Source organism: Rattus norvegicus, chromosome 10, assembly GCF_036323735.1.
Source record: "Rattus norvegicus strain BN/NHsdMcwi chromosome 10, GRCr8, whole genome shotgun sequence".
Classification (NCBI taxonomy): Eukaryota; Metazoa; Chordata; class Mammalia; order Rodentia; family Muridae; genus Rattus; species Rattus norvegicus.
Window position 1 is genome coordinate 16720357 of NC_086028.1, and position 18026 is coordinate 16738382.

General features: G+C 47.2%; 2 long non-coding RNA genes across 6 annotated transcripts in view; one reads left to right on the forward strand and one right to left on the reverse strand.

Moving 5' to 3' along the window:
• The window catches only part of LOC102550048 (uncharacterized), a 174052-nt gene extending 166710 nt beyond the window's left edge, over positions 1-7342 (reverse strand). For 4 of the 5 annotated variants that reach the window (XR_010055546.1, XR_010055548.1, XR_010055550.1 and 1 more), the window contains exons 1-2: positions 6624-7331; positions 5922-6236 (exon numbers count right to left, since the gene is read on the reverse strand). This is a non-coding gene — a long non-coding RNA (uncharacterized LOC102550048). Of the gene's footprint in view, positions 1-5921; positions 6237-6623 lie in introns of all 5 variants that reach the window. The other variant, XR_005490090.2, reaches the window with a different exon arrangement.
• Positions 7343-7396: 54 nt separating this feature from the next.
• On the forward strand, positions 7397-15245 carry LOC102551820 (uncharacterized). The gene is made up of 4 exons (XR_357481.5): positions 7397-7586; positions 8101-8221; positions 13187-13255; positions 15119-15245. It is a non-coding gene; the product is annotated as an uncharacterized LOC102551820 (long non-coding RNA).
• The last annotated feature ends 2781 nt before the right edge of the window (positions 15246-18026 follow it).

The following is an 18026-nucleotide window of genomic DNA, read 5'->3' on the forward strand; positions in this document are numbered from 1 at the left end:
GAGCAATCACCCTTCTTTTCAAAGAATGTATTCTCTCTCTGGATTTGAACTCACTGAACTCCGGACTGCCTGGGCCTCCTGCACTACATCCCCACACCCCTGATGAGGCTGCTGGTCAGCATCTGGGGCTATTTCTATAAGGACCAGTTGTGTGGCACTTCTCTTGTGGGAATATGATCAATCATCTAGTCACCTAAGACAGGGAGCCATCTACAAACCAAAGCACAGATATCACCAAAGTCTAATTTGTGAACCAGTGAGTTTTATTGGGGTTACTTACAGGAATAAGAGTGAAAGGTTACTTACAGGAACAGAAATGACTCAAAGACGGCTGCATCACTAAAAGCATACCTCAGCATAGGTAACAAGTTCACAAAAGCTGGGACCTACAATCCATCATGGCACAACCCAAAGGTCACTAAACAGGATAGAGAGTGTCTTTTTCCAGGCAGCTTAGTTGGTCTAAGGCTCTTCTAGGCATCTAGCAAGATCAGAAAGTGTCAGAAGTCCTTGCTAATTATGTAAGTTTGGGAAGGGGAGGGGCCTGGTGAATCTGCTCAGTTTCAGGGACTTCCTGAAGCTATTCTCTCATTTTCTTCCTGAATTTAAAGAGCTTCTCTGCAGGATGGAATGTTTTCCTTCCTTTTAGAGCATCCTCAATTTTAATGAGTTTCCCTCCAAGATGAAGGTTTGACTCAGAGGAAACTGTTTACACCATAGGAAATGGAATCATGAATGTCTCCCTTTCCATAAATAAAGACCAACAAAGAAAATTAAAAGTGTCAACTCAGCATTAGAGGGACTGAAACCACTTCAAAGGTTTTTCTACCTCTTGAGAAGCTCACTTTTACCTACCACAAACCCTGTACGTAAGGCTCCCCTAAATGATGCTTTCTAAGCTCTAAAAAAGGAGATATCCTGCTGGGTTTTTTTTAACTCGACAAATACTTATTCCATATCTTCTGATACAACCAGGAAACGAAAGTGTAGCTCCTAGCCATCAAGAGCTGGGACAGGCATTGGTAGGTGGTAAGCAGCACAAAGGAAGTGAACGGGATGCTGTTTGTATCAGTGCACTGTGGCTACTTTAACAAATTGACCTGCATTGGTAATCAGCATTGCTTCAAACAGAAATGTGTTATTCTCAGTTCTGAAGGGCAGAAGTCCCAGGCCAAAGTGTCAGCAGGCCCACCTCCCTCCAAAGGTATAAGGTAAAAGTCTCCTCTTCCTCCCTCCAGTATCTCCAAGCGTTCCTTAGCTGTGAATACATTGCTCCAATCTCTGCTTCTGTCTTCACATGACCTCCTCACCTTCTCTGCATGTTGTCTTTCTCCGACAATGACTGTCATTGCATTAGGAATCCAGACAGTCCAGAGCTGTTCATCTCAAGACCCTTGATGTAATCTATGCATTAGGCAGCCTGCAGTCCCATCTTCTCACCATCATGCTCCAGTGACATGTTTTACACTGGGGGGAGGGGGAGGTGACTCCATGTGGTAAGAGTTAAGCTGCATTTGGAAGGCTAAGGAGACACACATCGTGCAAAGGAGGAGAGAACCGGGATTTCAGGAGAAAAAGGACACAGAGCACTGCTGACCAAGGACACAGTCTGTGCACCGTCCGAACTGAGTTAATAGCCCTACACAAATGGAGAGAAGCCAGGACAGCCGAACAGAATGAACGAAAGAGGCTGAGGTGTGTTGGGGATCACACAGTTGCTTCTTTTAGGGGCCTGGGAAGCCACAGGAAGGAGCTGAAATCTTACTTCAAGTGCAAGGATAAATGTAGCTAGCTTGAGCCAGGTGTGCAGTTCACCTGTGATTCCAGGACACTGAGAGTCCGGAGACTGAGGCAGGAGGCTCATGAGTACAAGGTCAGTCTGGGCTACATATCGAGACTCTGTCACAAAAATAAGAAAATACTCTAATGTCATTTACAGTTCATCTTGAAGATTTGTCAGAAGACACAGCAAGCCTTGTTGTAAATTGTAAATCGCTGTGACTTTAGCTGCAGAAAATGTATGCATAATTTTTTTATTATTTATATAAACTTGATTAAAAAACACACGAAACCCAAATACAAGGAGGAGCGCTAGAAATCCAGTATCTATCCGTATTGTGGGCTGAATTACAGTCCTCTCGACAGTTCAGATGTTGAAATCCTAACTCCAGTGCATATTTTTGGGATTGGTTGCTGCTGATGTCATTCTTTAGGTTACCATGAGGTCATTTCAGAGGTAAGTCTCTAATCCAATCTATGTGTGGAAAGAAATGCGGACTTAAACACGTGTTAGCTTTCAACCACTGTGACAGAATACGTGTGATAACCAGCTTATAAAGGAGAAAGATTTAACAATTCCAGTCCATGACTGACTAGCCCTGTTGCTTTGGGCCTGTGGCCAGACAGCAAATCACTACAGGGATGTATTGGGAAGGAAGTCTGTTCGGTTCATAGCCAACTGCAAAACAGAGTAGAAGAGACCAAGCTTCCACAGATTCCTGCAAGGGCACCCTCCAGTGTAAAGTGTCTTCCCTCTAGGTCCCCCCTATTAAAGCTTCCATCACCTCCTAACAGTGTCAAGCAAGAGACCAAGTACCTGATTCGAGGGAGCATTCCAAATCCAAACCACAGCACCCTCGTACAGTGAGGATGCCACCCAGGCAGGAAGACAATCAGTTGTCTAGAAGCCAAGAGAAGAGGCCAGTCCCTAGAAGCAAACTACTCAGGATCCAGAGCTCGGAAGCCTCAGACTCCTGTGGCCCAAGCAGTTGGGCTATGCTGCTTTCTTACCGCAGCCTGAGCCTGGCATCTTAGGAAATGAGGCATGGAGAGGGCATCTTCGCCAGACCCCATCCTGGAGCACTGACAGGTCTAACTCTCCACCCACAGCAACAACGGATCATCCCCTTCCCCAGTGCCCTTCCTCCCACCTCCCTATCAACCCACAGGTCCTTCCTCCTGCAGCATCTCCTCATGCAAAGCTAACTCGGTCTCCCTGGCTCCTAGAGTAAAGTTCTCCACTCTTTATAAGTTGTTCTGGGTTTCTCCTCAGTGGTTTTTGCCCTCAAAGCACCCTTCACCATCTTCTCCCCAGTGATAACATTATCTACCCACAGGACCAAAGGACCTCACTCGTCCTCTCTGCAGAGACACACAGAGACAAGCCTGGGAGACTGAGGACAGAGCCTGCACCTTTCTTAGTGCCTCCTTTTTACCCATATCTATCAGGAAGTGGGGAGAGAGATAGGAATATAAACACAATTCTGTCTTATTTCTTTCCACACAGAGAATTTTACTGTTTTAATTATAAGCCTCAGAGGGTAGAAATACATCTTGTCCATTTTTGCATCTTCTTTTTTTTAACTTTTTTTTTCCGGAGCTGAGGACTGAACCCAGGGCCTTGTGCTTGCTAGGCAAGCGCTCTACCACTGAGCTAAATCCCCAACCCCCATTTTTGCATCTTCTAACATAACAGTTCTCATCCTGTGGATTGTGACCCCTTTGGCAAACCTCTGTCTCCAAAAATATTTACATTATGATTCAAAACAGTGGCAGAACAACAGTTAGGAAGTAGCAACAACGTAATATTATGGCTCCGGGTCACCACAACATGAGGAACTGTATTAAAGGGTCAGCATTAGGAAGGTTGAGAACCACTGGTCTAAGGAATGGAAGGGACCAATTTACACACTGACAGGTGCTGACAACTGAAGCCTGCCAGACCCTGTATCCTTATGCTAGGATACATCGTCTTCCTACATCGTCTACAAAGTTGCTGAGCTGAAAATGGTCTCTGTTAGTTTTGGTGGGCTGTATCTCAGTAGTAGAGTTGCTCAACTTAGCATCTGTAAGACCCTCTGTTCAATCCTAAGTAATGAAAGAAAAAAAGTCAAACGCGAAGCTTTGCTAACATCTGTCGTGAGTGGTTGATGACATTTCCCCCATCTACTGTTCAGTCCTAAAAATAGACTCCCTCCTTTGAATGTGGAATCCGCAGCCTAAGGCAGCCGGGAGCGCATGTGAAGGCTGGTGTGGGAGGGGCCGGATTTGGCTGGAAAGGCAGGGAGCAGCTGCCACACCAGGGATCTCACGCCACATTGTGATGGGCATGGGCAGCAAAATCCCCTCGACCAGACACACATTCCGTCAATTAGATGCGATGCTAAAGCTAATGAGGAAGGCACATGGGGTCTCCAGGCGAAATCGGAAAGGTCCAAGAGGTCAACAGCTCACTGTGGACTGCAACTCCTCCGAAAAAGAACTGTGACTGATTCAACCCCACTCTAGGAGGTCTAACCTCTACTACAGGCCTCTAGCCTAGGCCTTAGCACTCTGTGAAGATGAATAGTTGGATGGATGGATGCATGAGTAGACAGACAGCTAAAATCCCTATTCTCTTCCTGAGTTCCAGTCTTCAGAGAACTGGCAAAAAACATATGGTCATATTTGTTGCCTTATACCAATGCCCAGCTTTCTGTGCTAAGAAGCAGGATAAATGATCCTTTAGAATGCCAGAATCCCGAAGAGGCTCAGAAACACACTAGCACACCCTCTCGAGCACCGTCCTCAACCTGTGGGTCACAAACTCCCCTTAGGTGTCACATATCAGATGTCCCACATATTGGATATTTACGTTACGATTCCTAACAGCAAAAGTAGAGTTATGAAGAAACAACAAAATAATACAGTTCCACAACATGAGGAACTATATTGAAGGGTCATGGCATTTGGAAGGCTGAGAACCACTGCTCTAGAAACTCTCATTAGTAAACTTCTTAGCTGTAGGGTTTCCATGGCCTCTTCAGTTTGTTCCCACCGAATGCTATGTGCACGATACCGTCATGCACAGTTTAAGCTCTGCACATTTCTCGTTGCCATTTTATATAATTTAAATTGTACAAAGGATACTCTTCCCACTGTATTGTACATAATAAGTTTATTATTGTTTTATTTAATAATAAGTATTATTCTTTTTATATATTTTATTCCTTAATATAATGTTATTTATTATATTAAACAAAATGCACGTTGCCTCCCTCAGTTTCTCAAATAGAATCTAATAGCATAGCAATTCATATCCGCCATCAGTGCTTTTTTTTTTTAAAGAAACACATGGGTTGGGGATTTAGCTCAGCGGTAGAGCGCTTGCCTAGCGAGTGCAAGGCCCTGGGTTCGGTCCCCAGCTCCGAAAAAAAAGAAAAAAGAAAAAAAAAACACACATGAACAAACTTTCTCATGAGTTGGAGAAACTGACATCTTTACTTTTTCTTTACTAAAACCTAATTAATCCATTCTAATATCAGTTCATGTTAGGACACTTCTTTTAATCACAATTCTTTATACAATTCTTAAGATTAATTTTTTCTCATCTTAAATTATGGGTACGTGGGGTGGGAGGCTCGAGTATGTGAACGTAGGTGACCACACATGGTGTCAGATCTCCTGGAGCTGGAGCTGTGGGTGGGTGTGCCGGGTCAGGTGCTGGAACCCAGACTGCTACATCTTCCCTTTGCTACATCTTCCCTTTGCTACATGTTCTTAACCATTGGGCTGCCTCTCTAGCCCAATATACTATTCTTAACATCATAATGCTTTGTAAGAAAAACTACATAAAAAGTAAGGTTCTAATTTGCTTCTTGTTTCCTGTACCACTGGAACTGTACTTCTGAGAATGGAAGGACTTCGTCAGAATCGAAACATGATCACAAGCATTATCTGTATGCATTCTGTCAGGGCAACACCCGCCCACCACATACCTCAATTATTTTGAAGACAAGGGCTTGGTAGGAAGCCTTGGCTGGCTTCAAGTTTGTGATCCTCCTGCCTCAGCCTCCCATGTGATAGGATTACAGACTTGTACCATAATGCCTGGCTTAAACAATTTCCTGAGAATATACATCTTAGTTGGGACAAGAACATACCAGGCGGTTTCAAGGAATCGGGTACTTTGAACGCCGCTATTGGGTGTTTCAGCGAAGGGCGGCTGGGACTTCCTTTGTTGACAGAGCAACATCTGGGAAGAATGTCAGGAGAAAGAGAGGCAGGCTCAACAGAAGGTGCTTCCCAGGCAGACATGTGTTAGCAGAGACATAAGAACAAAGCGGGTGAGCTCAGCAGCAGTAGACGCTTGTCTGACAAACATTAGGCCCGGCTCTTTACACACAGACTCCCTGGAAAGCTCTCCTATAGATCCAGGAGAGTCATGAGCCAAGTAGGAATTGAGCCACGTGGGGTTCCTGTGAGGGAGAATATGACACAAGGTTTCAATCTTGCTATCTGTGTCAGGAGCTGGGCTATCAGCACTTAGCTGGGCTATCAGCACTTAGTTCACGACAGTTAAAGTCCGACAGAATTATTCGGTCCCCTAATGTGCCTTCATTTTGCATCTCTGGCTCCCGTGGACAGGTGCCCTCGGGCGTGGGCAGAGTTTAAGGCCGCCAAGCAGCAATTTCAAACAGGGAGTGACAGAAGTCACCCCATGGCGCCCATAGAACCCACAAGGTCTTAAAAGTAGAAGAGGAAAAGCCTCCCCTCAAAAAAAAAAAAAGTCTTCAGAGACACCAAAACGAATTCAGCCTCCAACACATTGACTTTAGCCCCTGGCAAACTCACGTCAAACGAACCTGCATGGCTGTGAGATATTCAAAGTTGTTCGAAAACATCTTCCTCTTCCTTGCCGCAGCAGACAAACTTCAGACGCTATAGAAACCATCCCTGGACAGGAGCCCAGGCCACTCAGTGGAGTTTGCCCACTCTTGCTGTAACCTGAGGATGACTGATCAAGTCATGGCCATGGGGACCCCAGACCCACCCAATGTAACCTGGACATGCTGCCAGCCTGAGACTATAGGTGCTGTCCCCCACCCACCCTGCTGGCTCTGGGACTCCAGCAGGTCTGAATAAGGCAGAGGCCTACCTCTCCATTGTCTACCAAATCTCACAACAGCAAGATTTACCGTTACGGTCCATAGTCACCCCAACTTGGTTCTGTTTTTGTTGGTGGTGATGTTGTTCGATTTTGGTGGGGAGGCAAAGTCTTACTATGTACCCGAGGCTAACCCTGAAGTTCTGGCAATCCTACTGCCTCAGCCTGTCAAGTGCTGGGGTAACAGGCTTGCGCCACCATACCCCCGTCTTGCAGCTAAGGAAAGCAAGACTCTGAGAGGCAAAGGAAAGGGCAACTGGCAATGGTTGTTCTATTTGCTGTCCTGGGAACTTTTGAAAATTCTAGATTTCTAACATCCTGTCATTTGCGGCCATACAGCTGGAACAGGAGGACATTATGCTAAGTGAAGAGAGTCAGGCCCAGAAAGGCTGACACCGCATGATCTCACTCGTGTGTGGAAGCTAAGACAAAGCTGATGTCATAGTAGAAGAATAGAATTGTGGTTAGCATAGCCTGGGAAGGGTATGGAATGAGGGGTAGAGAGGGTGGTTAAGGCATACGGGGTGCAGGCAGAGAGGAGAAACAGCTCCTACTGTCCTGTCTCACAGTGGACTAACCAGACTTGTCAACAGTTCATTGGACCTTTCAAAACAGCTAATAGATAGATCGCCAGTATCCTCAACACCTTTGTGCTGACATGGTAAACGTTTAAGGTGATGGATATGCCAGCTACCGTGGTCTCAGGGCCAGTGGACATCATAAATGTATAACATGCTCTGTCCGTACATTTGTACAGTTAAATGTCTGTTAAATGGTTTTTCAAAACTTTAAAAGCAGGGGCTAGGGATATAGCGAGGTACCAGAATGCTTACATATATGATTCAGTCCCAGCTCTGTAAATATAAGACAGAAAAGTAAAAAAAAAAAAAAATCTAGATTCCCGAGGTCCACAGCAAAACCCCTAAATAAAGTCTCCAGGTATCAGGACTGCAAAGTTGGCTCGGAGGTGGAGAGCACTGGCTACTCTTACAGACGACCCAGTTCAATTCCCAGCACCCACACGGAGGTTCAAAACCATCTGTAACTCCAGTGTCAGGGCATATAGTACCCTCTCTGACCTCTGCAGGCACCAGGCATGTATATGGTGCACAGACAGACAGACAGACAGACAGACACAATCAAAATATCCATACACTTTTTTTTTTAATTTCCAGGTATCAAATGCCAGTATCTGTTGCTCCTCTGAGCTCCTGAGAGAACTAACTCTCTGAGATGACGAGGGACGCCGAACTGAGATGCAAGCAAAGCTTCAAGTCTCACAGCGACGTCACACAGGTGACCACCCCACTGCTCACTAGCAGAGCACAGTTCTGCTGCCAATCAAAGCCTGGGCTGGAGAAGCAAGTTCCTCTGTGGCTCCCAACCTGGGTGCGCTATAGCATCTCTCCAGGGAGCCTTCAAAGCCTAAAAACCTTTCCATCTGGGCTCACTGAGGGCAGCTGTCCTGATGACCTATACCGGGGCATGCGAAGGCACCAGTGACATTTGACAATCTCCTCCCTAGGATTCTACTGTGGTGCTGTACTTCTTTCTTGAGCATGCTTATCAATTTAATCCATATAAATGTATTATGAGAGAGAGAGAGAGAGAGAGAGAGAGAGAGAGAGAGATACAATCTTCATTTTTGTAATGAAGGAAACTGAGCCACGAAAAAGAGTAAGTCACTTGGACACCCTCAAGGTCACTGTTTGGCCTTGTGACAGAAGAATGCTTAAGACTGACTGGTTAATTTATGAGGAAAATAAATTCCCTGTGCTCCCGGAGGCTACAAAGTGCAGTGTATTCAGAGCATGGGCATGTGGCAAACGTTCACGCTGCCTTCTGGCATATCGAGACAGAGGAGTGCGTTCCCTCCTTTTCTCATAAAACCACTAATGCCATCATGGGGGTGACACCCTATGACTTCATCTAACTTAATTCCCTCCCAGCAGTCCCTAGTTTCGGTAGCACTTGTGAGTGCAAATGTTACAGGTGTGGCCTACGTGGAATAGGCAGGTGGCTTGTGATCTTTGAATGCACATAGGATCTCTCTCTCTCTCTCTCTCTCTCTCTCTCTCTCTCTCTCTCTCACATAATCCCAGTCAACCACGAAAATGTTGAAACCAAACCAGTAGATAAAAGAAAACTTCTCCCTAGAAACAAAGTTTTTCTGTCTATAGTTGACAGCCCGGGGTGTTTTGTTACAGGAAGAGAAAGCTAATTAACACAGAAAAGACATACCCAGAACTCCACAGCAACAAAGTTACAAGCAGGAGAGGAGCTCTCAAACCCAGCTAGTTTGATTCTGTTCTGCAGAGGCTCTGTATCCTCTCACCTCATGACTAGGCCTTCGGGGCTTCATATTCTCTTGAGTGTGCAAGTATTCAGAAAGGCCAGTGGCAGCAAGCTGTCCGTCCATCCTCTTGCCATTGCTTAGTACCTAAACCTTACTCTGAAACCCAGCCTGGAAAACAGCTTTCCCACCAATATTCTGGCAGCATCTCTCACCATACACTCAAGCCAAGTGCCCCCACATACACCCAGACCCCAGGGAATGTGTTATGAGCACCCCTATGCTGCAGGTTGCCCCACCTCTCAGCTCTCAAATATGCCCATGCTATCATCAATAACACAGCATATCCCTTGAGCTGGTAACATGTTTTTCCTTGGGAAGTCTCATTTTCTCTTTTAAAAATCATTTCAGGGGCTGTGGAAATGGCTCCGTTAACGACTTGCTTGCCTTAGAAGCCTAAGAACCTAGGTTAAAGTCTCCAACATCCACACAAATAAGCCAAGTGTGCCCCTGCAGCCCTGCCATTGGGAAAGCAGAGGCAGAAGGAGCCCTGGAGATCTCTGGCCAGCTAGTTTTGCTCTATCAGTGAGTTCCATGTTCAGAGACCCTCTCGAAAGAAATAAGGCAGAGGGTGATTAAGATGGATGCCTTAGGGGCTGGAGAGACGGCTCAGCGGTTAAGGGCACTAACTGCTCTTCCAGAGGTCCTGAGTTCAAATCCCAGACACTCCATGGTGGCTCACAACCATCTGTAATGGGATCCATTGTGTGTCTGAGGGCAGCAACTGTGTACTCGCATACGTAAAATAAAAACTTTTTAAAAAAGAAAGGTGGGGTTGGGGATTTAGCTCAGTGGTAGAGCGCTTGCCTAGGAAGCGCAAGGCCCTGGGTTCGGTCCCCAGCTCCGAAAAAAAGAAAAAGAAAAAAAGAAAAAAGAAAGAAAGAAAGGCACCTTACAAACCTCTAGCCACAACCTATATGTGCACACACACACACACACACACACACACACACACACACACACACACACGAATCTAACACACGTGTGGACTCATTCCTAAAACTGGAAGTTATCACCCCGAAGTCTGCCAGAGTAGCTTTCCTCCTCCCCAAGGATCGTCAGTGCATGTACATGATGTTTGAAATGAGCACTGGAAATAAGGGTAATTTTTAAAAGACACCAGTCTATAAGTAATTAAGATGTTTGTAATTCCAAACAAAGGTATTTCTGTGCCTAAGTTGTATTTGCAGAGGTTGCTAAGGAACAGCGGGCTGTGAATTCAGAACACTCCCTATCCCAGCTTACACGGTAGAAGGCGGCAGACAGAGGCTGCAGCTGGGAGGAGTGCCCCATGGGCAGTGCCTGGAGACGCTACCTCCTACCCCTGCACACAGGGAAGATTTGTCCCTGGGCCCAAGGTAGCCAAGAGTCTTGAGAGAAGGAAAGTAAGAGTTATCGATATTTACATGGTACTAGCTCCCAAGCTCAGCTCCATGCGTAGTTAATTCTCACAGCACGCTGAAAAGACGATGTTGCTATCACCCACCTTCTACAGACAGGAACTGAGCCTCAAAGAATTTGGTGACTCAGGGCCAGAGAGATGGCCCCGCAGTTATGAACACAGGCTGCTTGCTCTTCCATGGGACCCACATTCAATTTCCAGGACCCACGTGACTTCTTACGTGACTTCTTACGACCTTCTGTAACTTTCTTCTGACTTCCCTGGGCACCAAGCACTCAGTCACATAGCATGCGTAATTTCATGAAGGCAAACACCCCCAAATATAAAATAATTTTTTTAAAAAAAGAGGTGACTTGCTGCAGATCCCACTGCTTGTCTGAGTTGGCCTATGAACCCAGACAGCTCGTCTCCAACAACTTGAAGAACTAATGGCCTGAGAGAGCCATTCAAGAGCTTCAGGCCAGTGGTGGAATAAGAGGAAAAGCAGTTTTCATCATCAAAGCCAAAGGAAGACACTAGACCTCTCTTCTCAAAGCCAAATGCCAAGCAGAGCTGGGGGGAGGGGTGACAGGTCTGGAGTGAAGCAGCAGGGAAGAGGGGAGCAAAGTTGGGTCACCGGCTCTCTAACTGGATGCTAGTACATGCCTGGTTCAGGAAGGAGCGAGCACTCGGTACGTGTTCACATATGTGTGCGTGTGAGTTTGTTCATGATTGCACAAACCTAGGAGTGTATTCACATGTGTCTGTGTGTGTGTGTATTCCAGAGAAGGAGTGGGCATGGGTGTTCAAGCATGGATGGTATACAGTCCCACCCTTAAGAAACCTGACCTTCCCAACTGTCCCCAAACACTCTTGTGTTTTCCCATTGGCAACGCAACTATGTTGCCAACAGAATTCCTCATCGGAAATAAACAGCCTCCAGGGAGAAAATGTCCCCTCCTCCATCTCCCTGTGCACCCACAAGGCCCCACAGACAGAAGGGCTCAGTCCGACTTGTTGACCAACTGACAGCAAGCCGGGCTGTGGGTCCTGCAATCGCCCAGAGGCGCAGTTAGTGGCCACTCTGCCGGGCAGACAACTCGCCTTTCACACATTCCTTGGAGACTTAAAAAGGAGAAGAGAACTTGTTTATTCCCACTCTGCAAATGCTCAGGTCCATCAGTAGCCATGAGCAAAGGCAGCACAGCAGGCCACCATGAGACACAACAGCTCCATTTCTCCTCCTACCAATTTAACCCACATACCTGCCCCTTTCTACACAAATGACGTATAGGGCCCACATGCACTTGCATGTGTGAAGCCCTGGATTCTATCCCCAACACAATGAGGGAGGGAAGGAGGGAGAGAGGGAGGGAGGGAGGGAGGGAGGAAGGGAGGGAGGGAGGGAGGAAGGAAGGGAGGGAGGTTGATTGACATAATCTCATGTATCTGTGAAGTACTATATGATACTTTGATTCCTGTAAAGTGTGGCATCCAGTTGGGGTCATTGTCATCTGTCTCCTCAAACACATTGTGTCTTTGTGTTGGAAATATTCAAGATCTTTTCTTCCAGCCCTGCCTAAGTATGCACTGAGTTACTGTTCCCTCTAACCTCACTTTATTGCCTCTCTCAGTCTTCCTTCCCCTCTGCCCTTTCCAGCCTCTGCAAACTCTCTTGACTCCTGAGGTCAACCTTTTGGCTTCTACCCATGAGCAGGACAGTCTTCACTCTCACGTTCATGATAACTGTTTAAAGGAGCCAAGACGTGTATCTGTTAACACGTGGGCAGATGAAGAAAGCAGAGATGTTGGGATTTTACCCAGCCGTTTGAAAGTAATGGAATCCCCCTGGCATTCCTGGCAATACAGACGAGTCTGGAGGATGCCATGTTGAATGAAATCAGCCAGGCACATGAGACAACTGGCACATCCTTGAGCTGGCCTTTTATGCTATGACGATGCTAAATACCAAGCCAGTCCTTCACGTGGTCCCCTCTGTGACCCTCTGGGAAGCTTTCTCTCTTAGAGGTTGATGTGAAACCTAAGTGCCCCAAAGTGAACTTCATCACAATCCTTAGCCAGCAGGGGGTCATCATGTCCAATCCTACTAACGTCAGAGACATTGTTAACACTAAAATCAAACCAAAACAAGACAAAAAAACCCTCAGTCCCCAAACAACTGGAGCAGGGGCTGTCTCTAAGCCCGTTGCCTGCCTGCCTGCCTGCCTGCCTGCCTGCCTGACTGCCTGCCTGCCTGCCTGCCTGCCTGCCTATGGGTCTTGCACCCCAGATGCTCAGCATTGTCTGGCCTCAGTGGGAGAGGATGTGCCTAGTCCCTTAGCAGTTTGATATGTGGGGTGGGGGTGATGAGGATGGAGGGGCTGACACCCAGAGGGGGCGCTTTCCCTTCTAAGGGGAATAAGGGAAGGACTTGTATGAGGGGGTACTAGGAGGAGAGGAAGGGCTGATATGGGTTGTAAAGTGAATAAGTAAATAAATTTAATAATAATAATTTAAATTTTTTCAGGGCAACAGTCACCTGCTTCCTAGGGCAGGTTCGGGAGGCACTGCCTCTGGAGAGTTGAGCCACCTGGAAGTAAGTCCAAAGCGAATGAACCCAAAGCAATCTCTCCACAGGGAATGTGGCTGTATAGATGCTGCACCCCCTTCCAGGGAGATCCTTGTCATTTTGTGAAAGCCCAGGAAGCCCTGGGGTCATTTCTAAAGCATCCAAGAAAGAGCAAGTCACAGGACTATTTATATTGCCTGTAAAGTATTCCCTACCATACCTGAGGTAGACCTAGCTATGGCTGCTGAAGCTTAGGAATGGCTGTCACACTCAAATGTCACTGAGGATAGACACATCACCAGTGCCTTGCTCTGGACTGTGCACTAGGCCGCACATTTTCTGAGGGTAAACAGAGATGAGAGCAGCTACAGCAGTAGACACCAACTCCCTCTGCCCATGTCCCACAATGCTTCTGAGGAAAGTCTCAGCCTCAGCCTCCTAGGCCTCACCCGCTCTACAGAAATCCATGTATCTTCCCCCCACCCCTGCACCTTTCCATTTCAGAGATGAAGAGCAGAGTCCCCAGGGGAACCAGTCCCACCACAAACCAGGGACAGAGGAAGAATTAGAACTCAGGCCTCTCGAAAGCAGCCCCCTCCATGGGTGACGCCATCTTTCTTAGGGGGACCACCCTAAGCAAGTGTTCCAAACAGGGAACACTTTCCAGAGCCTGGTGCTCCTTGAACCGTGTACAGTGAAAGCATCCAAGTGGCATGGCATAGCAGGCTAGAGTGGCCGACCCCCGCCAGTAAAACAGGCATGAGTGAGTTCCTGACCTCTGCCCTTCGGCCAAGCACATCGGTAGCCCCAAGCACTTCCTGAAGTTTAGGTGCCAAATAAAGAAATTTTGGAAGCCAAGAGTACTGAGCTAGTGAGGCCCAGCTTTGGCTTGGAGGGGTCCTGTGTGGGATGGGGCTATCCCACTCATCAGAGTTGGCAAAGTATGTTCAGGTTCAGAATGAGTTTCTGGGTCACGCAGAGAGATGGTGGTGATGTGAACTGATTCCCATCAAATCACACACAGTTAAAGTGGTGAATTTTATGTCTCACATATAAAGACAGACAGACAGAAAGAAGGAAAGAAGGAAGGAAGGAAGACAGAAAGAAAGAAAGAAAGAAAGAAAGAAAGAAAGAAAGAAAGAAAGAAAGAAAGAAGGAAAGGAAGGAAGGAAGGAAGAAAGAAAGAAAGAAAGAAAGAAAGAGGGAGACAGACAGAGAGAAAGAAAGAAAGAAAGAAGGAAGGAAGGAAGGAAGGAAGGAAGGAAGACAGACAGGAAGGAAGGAAGGCAGGCAGGCACAGACAGACAGGAAGGAAGGAAGGAAGGAAGGCAGGCACAGACAGACAGGAAGGAAGGAAGGAAGGAAGGAAGGAAGGAAGGAAGGAAGGAAGGCAGGCACAGACAGACAGGAAGGAAGGAAGGAAGGAAGGAAGGAAGGAAGGAAGGCAGGCAGGCACAGACAGACAGACAGACAGACAGGAAGGCAGGCACAGACAGACAGAAAGGAAGGAAGGAAGGAAGGAAGGAAGGAAGGAAGGAAGGAAGGAAGAGAAAGTTTTTCACCTCATTTGCCAAAAGGATGAAAAGGCATAAATAGGAGAACCATGGGGTTCCAAACCCCATGGAGAACCAGCAAGAGTGACAGTCTCTGTGCTAAGCACTTGTGGTACATGGTAGGTCCCATTACAACAGCCATTTTACAGACAGAAAGCTGAGCACAGCCTGCCTGTGCAGGATCAGGCGCTGAGGCAGCTGGTCCGACCTGGGCCACTCACTCGCTCTACACAGCAGTGAGCGTCTCCGTCTAGTTAGATGCTGACCGTCTAAGCACAGCAGAAGAGCTTCTCTGCTGACCAGCTTCACCCCACTGTTGGATCATCTCTCTCTGCAGAGGGAGAACTCCAGACAGCTGACTGGATCCCTCTTCTGCATGCATCCAGATGTTTGACGTCGTGTAAACAAGACAATGTGCCCGCGAGCAGGAGCCACTCAGGAATTAAAACTCTGTCACAGTAGATGTGCTGTCTTGGGCCACGCTTGTCATTTCTTGAATTATGTCCTGCTCAGGGCTGCTTGCTTAACTTACCAGACGACTTGACCTTCCGAGGCTTTGCAGCCATGGTTGTTGATCGGCTGTGTGCACTGGAGAGATAGCCAGCCGCCCCCGAAGCTCCCTAAATAGCATCAGCCCAGATCCCGGGGATATATTGTTTTTATCACAAATAACAAAAACCACGCATATTTTAACTTCAACTCTAGGATTAAAGTAAATACATAATTTTGGCAAATTACTCGGAATTATGGGCTAGCAGCATCTGGTTCGGATATTCTCAAGTAAGTCATTGGCACAGTCACGGCCGCATTTTTAATTTTAACCAAAATGTTCTCAGAAACATGTGTTTTCTGTCCTGTTTGCATGTAATCGGTTGGAGACGGGGGGTCAGAGTTTAAACGGGGGGTTCAGCGGTCAGCGATGGTACCCGGGCAGTGCCTGCGATCTACAGGAGCTGTGTCCTCCCACAGCCCACAGCCTTGGCCTTAACCCTACCCAGTGTGAGAGGCCTACAGGTACTGTGCACCACTCGACAGGCCTTCTCTCTCAGTGTCAGAATGCCATCCCTGCCAATGGGTCCCCTTCCCTCTGCTCCAAAGCCCTCCATCACTCTTCCGTAGACCCGGCAGGCCTCCTTACCAGGTCCCCTCCTGATTCCAACATCAAGGGTGCCCAATTACTTTTATAAATACTTGTCTTAAAAATATCACAGTGGCTTCCTGCTGCTCCTAATTCTGACTGCATACGTGGGATTTCAGACTCTTAGATCTGTCAGACAGCTCGTATTTTATCTACAAAGTGTGATTTTTTTTTTGTAGACCCTAAGCATGACCACTCTTTGAGAACATTTTGTCAATTATTTGAACTTTCCATTAAAAAAAAAAAGAAGATAAAATGAAAGGAATGTTCGTGCCACTTCCATGACCTTTGCAAAGCCGTCCGTTAGTCCCACCTTGTATCCATTAATTATCAGCCGGATGGAAAGGGTGGTGTCCCATCCCTGAAAGGAGAAAGCACGAAAATTGTCAATTCTAGAACATCCAGCAGAGGTTAGGTGCCCAGACTTTAGAAGGAAATTCCAGGAAGGCCTTGGCTTGTCTTATGAACAAGAAGTTTTCCAGCACAAGGGCAGAGACTTCCGGAAGTGAATTTTCACTGTGGTCAACAGACTGCATTGAGACTTGGGGAGTTGGCGGCACAGACCTCAGGTTGCCACTGCGCTGCACTGTCTACTGAGCTGGGTGGGTTTTTATGGGCTTGCCCTCTTGGTTTTCCACTTGAGATAATTGGACACACCCATGGGCCGGCCACTCAGGAGGCAAGTCCCAGAACAATGGCAGGCAACAGAGCAAAATGCAGTTCACAGTGAGGCAAGAGTCCAGTGGCTGCCCATCAAATGGGCCTCGGGAAACTCAGGAGCATCCGTCTGACTTGGTCCACTCGTGCAGATGTAACAAGATGCCCGAGATTAAATACCTGATGGATAAAGACAGAAATGTTTTATTAAGTTGGAGAATCCATATTCAAGGTTCTCAGCAGATACAGGACCTATGTATCACCAAGGTGAGGCAAATGGAGGCACCACTGTCCTCTTAGTTAATTAGTTAGTCAGTCAGTCAGTCAGTCAGTCAGTCAGTCAGTCAGTTAGCTAGCTAGTAAGTTAGTTAGCTAGTTACTTGGTTACTTACTTAGTTAGTTAGTTAATTTGTTATGTGTGCATGTGTAGCAAGCACCTGAGGAGTGTGTTTGATTTTCCAGAGAACATTGGGGGAGGGGGAGAGAAAGAGAGAGGGAGAGAGAGAGTCAGTCTTATAAAAAACTGGTTCAAATACTTGTGAAGCTCTTTGGCCAATACTCCGTAGGTCAGGCCAACAGCTGGGTCTTCCAGTAAAGGTCAATACTGCCATCTTGAAACAGCATTTCTCCCCTCCAACCCTCACCCCCAGAGACCTCAGCTTTGCCCCCAAGGCCTGCAGTTGGCCCAGTGGGACCTCCCCCTTCGCAGAGAGTCACAGTCTTTGCTGAAAGTCAATTGGTCACAGATGTTAGCCACAGCTGTAAAATACCTTCACGTCAACGTCTAGATCCGTGTGTGACAAAGAGCTAAGCAAACAACCTGGCCCACTCAGCTCATAAACCTGACTGACGTAGGACTTATCCAACAGGGACGCAGGCTGTCCAGGAGAAGCATATGTCATGGGAGTGTTGAAGACGAAGTAGAAACACACAGAGGAAGGGCCGTGTGAAAGCAGGCACTCTCTGTGAAGGAGCAGGCTCACAGGAGGACTCTGGGCTCCCTCCCAAGGGTTTGTGGCCTGGTTGCCCCTCTGATGTTGCTAATCATTTCCCATCAGATAGGCAGTACCACAGTCCTCCACTCAGGATGACTTGGAAGGAACAGCCCGTGGGAGGAAGCAGCTGCAGGAACTGAAGGAAAGACCAGAGCCCAGAGGGCAGGGAAAGGAGAGGAGAGGGACACAGCTGGGGAGGGGCTGAGCCAGCTCTGTGCAGAACAGCAGAACAAGCAGAAAAGCCCGTTTGAGAGCAGGACAGGGAGACTGCTAAAACCACCGGGACCCACAGAAGGCTCAGGATGGATGAGGGACAAGGTACATAAATAACTTGGAAAAGCCACTGAGGCCTCCTGACACTACTTTCCTGAAAGACTGAAAGACCAAAACCAAGAAGTAACCACAGGGCTGGGAATGACCCCAGAGATCAAAAGGAGCCACTCCTGGAGACTGCT